This window comes from Triticum aestivum, chromosome 2B (assembly GCF_018294505.1).
Source record: "Triticum aestivum cultivar Chinese Spring chromosome 2B, IWGSC CS RefSeq v2.1, whole genome shotgun sequence".
NCBI lineage: Eukaryota > Viridiplantae > Streptophyta > Magnoliopsida > Poales > Poaceae > Triticum > Triticum aestivum.
Window position 1 is genome coordinate 177,596,556 of NC_057798.1, and position 7,471 is coordinate 177,604,026.

The window sequence follows — 7,471 nt, forward strand, 5'->3', positions numbered from 1 at the left end:
ATAAGTATTTACACATGGTAAACTATTGTTGGTCGCATGTCTTGTTACAAACGTTGTTTCTTTCATCAGACCATTTATTGACAAGGCTGATCCAATTCTCATGAGTAATATTCGCTGGCTTTTTTGATAATGCTTCTTGAGAAGTATAACCATTGAAGTATTTCTTCTTTAGCCTGTAGCGTTGTTGTCAAACACCCTTCTGGATTACTTTTGTGCATACATCATTCCCAACCTTGTCATCCTTATCCATCTCAAAGTTAAGTTGAAATACCAATCATATACAGGATATATCACTAAATTGACTATGCAACATGCAAACACGTGAATGAAAATTGAAGGAAACTATCCCACCGCGATACCTTTAATAGCATGGGGAATAACATGTTTGAGTGGGCTTTTGTCATAGTCATTCTCTGATGTGAATACCACACTAAGAAGAAAGCTTTGCTACTTGGACTGGGTCCGTAGGTCTCACTTTCCCCGCTGTAAAATCAATATGCATTTTCCTCCCTCCATTTCTGCTTGCATACTCCTGAAGCCCATGCCCCATGGTTGGTCTACGTCCACGACATCTCCTTGACGGATGTCGATCAGTTGGACCAGTGGAGCATGCTAATGCATCTACATTACAAGTTGGCAGATAAATTAGAAGGTTACAATTTAAAGTGGAAAATAGAAGGGGTGAAGCAATGATGTCGCATATACCTTGGCCTTGTAATGTAATCATGTTATCTGATTATCCGGATGTGCCTATCATGTCTTGAGAACCTTGTACCCCTGAATCAGGATCAGGCGAGTATCTATCCTTAGAAGTTAGGTGAGGTGATGTGTTTGTTGGGTTTGGTGCAGACTGTTCTTGATGGTTTGTAGCTTCAAATGACTCAGTTGTTCTGGTAGCTCTAGATCTTGTTATTCTTGAGGTAGCAGCTGCACTGTTTTTGCATCTGACACGCTTTTTCGTTTTTGGCATGGCAGAACCTTCAGGTGCCTGGGTCAAACAAGTGAGTAAAACAAGGCATTTAATCGACACTAACTTATGCAATGTCAACAGAGGTTCAAATAGGAATGCAGCGAATAGAGATGCCATCATCTAGATTAATTAGGAAAAGTGGAGGGACAAAAAATGTGAAGAAATCTTTGAGTACGCATAGTGCACAGTGGCATACACATGATACAAGCAAGGTGAAATTAGAGCAAGTGAATCCACAATGTACCTCTTCTTCTTCATCTCTCAAATCCTCTTCCTCTCCATGGGCCTCCTCTTCAGCATCTGGTTCATACTCTGAGTCGCTGCAATCATCAGCAGCTCGTGCATTTTGTGTCGGTTGCACATTAGAGGCACTAGGGTATACAAGGCTACGAGCTAAGCTTTTTATGTCTTTAAGATACTCCCTCTCCACAGCCTTGCGTTCCGCAATCCTTGCATCCCTTTCCTTCAAATACGCCTCACCCTTGTGTTTCTGTTCCGCAAGATTTCACCACTATGCATATCACAAGAAATAAATAACATACTTGGAAATATGAAGCGTCCAGAATTCAGTTAAACAAGAACAAGTGCAGACTCATAGACTCAGTCTTTATTCAAGTTTCAAACAAGTGCAGAGTCGCTCTTTATTCAGTTTTGAACAAAAAGAAGTGCAGACTCATAGACTCAGTCTTTATTCAGTTTCAAACAAGTGCATAGTCGCTCTATATTCAGTTTTGAACAAGAGGAAGTGCAGACACAGTCTTTATCTAGAATTCAAAATAAAGAACATACACTGTCAACTCCATATGTTAATATATTGTATCAAGAACAAGAGCAGACTCAATCTTTATTCAGTTATGACGATCGTAGGTGAAGACTTTTATGGGGTAGCAGAGCCACAAACAGGGACATTGTCGTTGTATTACGGGAAATCTCATGACTGAATAAAGACCAAGTAAATCTTACAGAGCTATTGTATTTGCCACATGGTCGCTGTATTCAGACATGTAAATAAGTCTCACACCCGTGGGTGCTTTTATCCCCCAAATCGCTTCCCTGATGATCCCCTACGTCTAGAGCTTGGGGTATGAGGAGGGCAGGATAAGAAATTTACCGTGAGCTGCCGCCGATCGCTGCAATCATTTCGGAAAGAGAGCCGGGTGGGGCGGCCTCCAATCCACTGTCGCCGGTTGATGCGGTGGATCCGTGCTCGGCCGGTCGGGCGGCCTCCTCCAATCCGTCGTCGCCGGTCGCTGAAATCAGGGGGGAATATAGCGAAGTGCTCACGGGGATGGTTGATGTCGGTGGATCCGAGCTCGGACGGCGGGGCGGCCACCCCCAATCTGTCGGCCCTGATCACCGCAGTCGTGGTGTCGATTGAATCTGACGAGAAAAATTCCGGGGTGGGCGGTGGCTTTTAGCGGCGCCTGTTCGCGGGGGAAATAGAAGGATAATCTTTGGCTAGGTCTTTGACTGGTGGGGACACAGGGTGAATGCGGGAAAAAATATAGAAAAGTGGATGGAAAATAGTACGTGGATGGAGGGAAAAGAGTTTTTTTTTTGCGAGGAGATGGTGTATTTTCATAATTTATTTTACTTAATTAATATTATGTAATTCATTTAATTTGAAATAAGTACAAAATGATTATTAAAAAGTAAATCTTACATGAACAATATGATGTGGTATTTTACATGTTGTTTTCTTTGGGATAACTATAAATAAATATGTCGAAAATTGTATAGAGGGATCTTAAGTATGTGATCTCGAAAAAAATGCAAATGAGTGATTATTCTAGCTGCTTGCGTAAATAAATTTGGTAAGTTGGGATGATTTTTTTCTTTTTTCTTAGGAAAACATCTGATCTACTCCTTTCAATCATGGCAGTACAACGAATATCAAAAAAATATATAGATTTGTAGACCACCTAGCGACGACTCCAAGCGCTGAAGCGAGGCGAAGACGCGTCGCTGTCATCGCCCCTCCCTCATCGGAGCCGGGTAAAATTTGTTGTAGTGGACAGTCAGGAGGTCGCCGTGCTAAGGCACCATAGAATCAGCAGAACATCAACTGTCACCGAGGAAGAGTAGCATAGATCAGAAGGATCCAACACGAAGACAATATCCGAGCAAATCCACCAAAGATGGATGTGCTGGAGACACACCTCCACACGCCCACTGACAATGCTAGATGCACCACTGAAACTGCGGCTAGGCGAGGAGAGTCGTATTTCCATCTTTAGGGAGCCCCGCCATCTCATCTTTCTAAGCAGGACATAGTCCCTCATAAATCTCGAAAACACATCTAAAAATGGAGCTCTCCCATTGGCAAGGGCCGGAATTCACCACGCCCCAATGCCTTACGACCACCGGAGACGAGCCGGACCGACGGCCGCGCCAGTGGGAGGAAGAGGAGCCCTAATTTCTTGGGGAGAAGGGGGCTCCATGATGATGTGTTTCAATGATGATTGTCTCATAGTCTGATTTTACTCATGCGCATAGCCCCCAACCTCCAACATAAGCGAACTAGGGTTCATCCTCGATCATCACCCTCCTAGTCCTTCATCAACTAAATCGATGGGGGTGTATGTGGGATGTTAGATGGGCTCCTCATACCATCCATATATGGCCGGGCTGAGCGGTAGCCCTCATATACAGTCCATACCTGGGGTGGGTATGGGGAAGACCGGCGCGTCCGCCAGGCGGACCATCCTGCACTGACCCCACCCCTGTCCCTACAAATGTCCGAAGTGGGACCAAACCCTATTACACATGTCCACCTCATTCCACTTTCTTCTTCTCCCCTTCCTCCATCCGCCCTACTCCTACCTCGCCATGGTCGAGAACAGATCCGACAGCAACTCCTCAAGCCCGGGTGGGCAGTAGCATCTCCGCAGCGCCGCGCGGTCGCCTCACACAATCACTTCCTTTCCCGATCATTGATCCATAAAAATGTTCGTGAATTCAGAAAAATGTTCACAATTTGTAAAAATTGAACATTTTTTAATTTTGATTAAACATTTCTATTTTTTTGAAGTTTTTTTTTGTATTTTCAATGAAGAACATTTGAATTTTGTAGATTTTTTTTTGAATTCAATGAACATTCATTGTATTTTCCATGAACATTCAGAAAAATTATGTTTGTCTACCACTATGGTGTATGCTTAAAAAAACGCTCACACTCAGCTGCTCCTCGTCTCCTCCATGTCGTTATCCACAAAAATTTCCCAAATCACGCCGCACCCCGCGTGAAGGCCAAGACAACCCGCCGCCGGTGGCTCCCAAAGAGCGCCGTTCGGGCCGAGCGCCCTCGCCCCTCTGCTTGCTGCTCGAGCTGCAGGGGCGCCTGCTTCGCCGGCGGCGGTTCCGCAACAGCGTGCTGTCTGAAGCACAGTGGCGTCCCTTCCCCCGCTGCTCCCATGGCACGGCTTCTTCCTCCAGCCGTTCTGCGGGGGCCGAGGCGGTGCTTGCGGATGCACGCGGTGCAGGGGAGAAGTCGGGAGGGGTCGCGCGGGAGGAGAAGGATCGGGTCTCGGTGGTTCTTCAGGAGGCGCGTGCAAAGGGGAACACGCGTGCAAAGAGGGCAGCAGGGTGAGTGCTTGATCAATCGCCATGTTCAGTACTGCACTTTTGCACACACGTATCCGTTAGATGTCAAGTAAAACTATCTACGAGTCCAATTACATGCAAGTACTGACCAAATCACCCATGTATGTCTCAAATCTGAACCATGGTCTCTACTGTATTATGTGAACATGAACATATAAAAAACATAAAAGAGGTAAACTTTGGTAAAATACAAATAGGCATCACACAATCTACTCATCATCACTTGAATGCTCATTCTCGCTCAATGCACCATCTTCCTGTCCATCATCGTCAGTACCACTATCTTCATCATAATTGTTGTCATCTTTGAGAAGATCGTGAACAATACTAGCATGAACAGGCGTGCCTTCTTCATCATCACGGCTATAAGTGTCGAACAATTGATCAATATCCTTCACAGTGGAAGTTGTCGAGGGCATTTCTTCCTGGTATGCATCTGTAGCATTGAGCTCGCCTGTCTCTAGTTCAGGAACATCGTACAAACGTCTATGACTGAAAGTCTGCACCACATTCCAGTCATTTCCATATTTTGTGTCCTCCATGTAAAACACTTGCTCTGCTTGAGAAGCCAAGATGAAAGTATCCTTCTTGTATTAAAGCACGTTAACATTAAGACTTTTGAAGTAACCATCATCTTTCATGCCGGTCGCCTTGCCATGGAGATCAAACCAATCACCACGAAACAAAAAGGCCGACCTTTCTCCACGCTTGGTAGGCAGAAATCTTCGGTGCCAACAAACCAAATTTTATTTTTCAATGGCTCAGAGCAAGGGTCCACATCACAGTGCACTACAACAAAATAGTTTACCTTAGCAAAATTATGCTTACACCGCATTGAAGCAAAATCTACTACTAACACAACTAGTGAACCCACTACTAAACTGAAATAACAAAACGGGCACAAATTTAACCCCTTCAAGATTGATGAGAACATATACTAAGGCAACCTCCTAAACATTGTCTTTCCTAAGTACAGCATATATGCTTGGTTTCCAAAGGCCACTGACTTGTGGATGTCTTATACAAAAACATATATATTCTCACTGTCATTGCAAAACCATGCATATATCTATGCTACATCATAGTAACATTCGTACACACAATACAACAGTAGAAGTAATAGTTCGGTTGTTCACACAATTTACCTTGCAGGGGTCGGCTCGATCGATGCTTTGGGAGTTGGGGCCAAGCCGGGAGCACTGGCAAGTCTAAACTCCGCGCCTTTGTCAGGTGATGGATAGATACTGCAAATTCTAAGCACAGTTGGTGACGGGACGGTGGCCAGTTGGGGACAGGTTGAGGACGAGCGATGTTGTCCCTGTCGGCGACGAGCAAATGCGATGCCTGTGGTGGAAGAATGGAGGTAAGAGGGAGAGGCGGAGGAGCGGTGTGGTAGCCGGTGCGATGCGGCGGCGCTGTAACGCCTTGTACGATATGTCGATATGGTGGCCGGATGGATCCGTGTGAGGTGGTACAGGGGAGTGGATGCACTTACTTCAATTGGCAACAGCCGGAAGCCATCTGTGCCGTGCTTCGGCTATCGCCGTCCTGCTTCTCCCCGTCGTGAAACGCCGCCAGCTAGAACCGAGAAGACGATCAGATCGAGTCACATATGCCCCGGGAAGAAATAACTAACCTGCAAATATAGTCTCCCTCAAAAAAAAACCCGGAAATGTTAACGCCCACACGTGTGGGCGTTTGCACATCGCCCACACGCCTCCAGCACCACTCATTTTGCCACATATGAATAGATGACATCAGCAGAATTTTTTTTGGTTTTCGGCTTAAAAATGTTGTATCTCCTAAATAAAAAAGCGAACTAAAAATCCGTTTTCACCATTAAATCCGTCTCGACGAGATCTTCAAAACTAGACCCCATGTTGATATGTTTCGACGATTTTTTTTTGCCAGAAGTTGCCATGATGTTTACACTGCAGTTGTCATAGGGCTTAAACTAAAGTTGCCATGTGGAAATTTTAGTTTGTAGATCATGACAATTTTAGTATTTTGATGATGGCAACTCCAGTACTTTGACCATGAAAATTATTTTTTGTATGAATCATGGCAATTTTACGTGCATGTATCATGGCAATTTTAGTTTATGGTTCATGGCAAGTCTAGTTTCTTAATTCCCCGTTTTATAAATGTCAAAATTTACTTTTAAATGTAGAAGAAAATAGCTGAAACATATCATGGCAACTTGAGTGTAAACATCATGGCAATTCATATGCAATAGACATGACAACTTTTAATCCAATTTTTTTTTCGTGAAAACATATCAACATGGGATCTAATTTCGAAGATCTCATCGCGAGGGATTTAATGGTGAAAACGGATTTTCAATCGGATTTTTCGTTTAAGAGATAAAACATTTTAAAAACTGAAAATCCAAAAAAATTCCTGCATGCATGCATGTGATGACGTGACAATCTGTTTACATTATAGACGTGTGGTGCGTCTCCCTTCCTGCCACACGTGTGGCAGTTAGCGCGACCCAAAAGGAAAACTACAGATATAGTCACAACCCCAGGCGTGTAGTCCAAGAATATGATATCATGATTTGTATAGCGTCCAAAGTCTTTCCTAATGGCAACATATAGTCCAAGCATATGATAGCACGATTTGCATAGAATCCGTACTCTTTCCTAATGCCGGTTCTGACTCCTGTAATAATCCTTTTGGCGTCGACTCTCCTGTCTTATTTTTAGTTTTTATTGATAGAACGAAACAATATGACCTCACGAGCGCCTCATTCAAGTTTTTTGCCCGGTCTGTTTATAGATAAGAATAAAAAAAAAAGTAAGATGTCATCGACTCTCCTATTTCCATTTAACTTTTGAGATAGAACGAAACAAAATTAGCTCACGAACGCCCAATTGAAGTTTTCAGCATATACAC

At 43.9% G+C, this 7,471-nt stretch overlaps 1 long non-coding RNA gene across 1 annotated transcript; it reads left to right on the top strand.

Annotated features, from left to right (window-relative positions):
- The first annotated feature begins 4,179 nt into the window (after positions 1–4,179).
- LOC123040989 (uncharacterized) lies at positions 4,180–6,301 on the top strand. Its single transcript, XR_006418343.1, has 2 exons — positions 4,180–4,555; positions 5,726–6,301. It is a non-coding gene; the product is annotated as an uncharacterized lncRNA (long non-coding RNA).
- Positions 6,302–7,471: the final 1,170 nt, after the last annotated feature.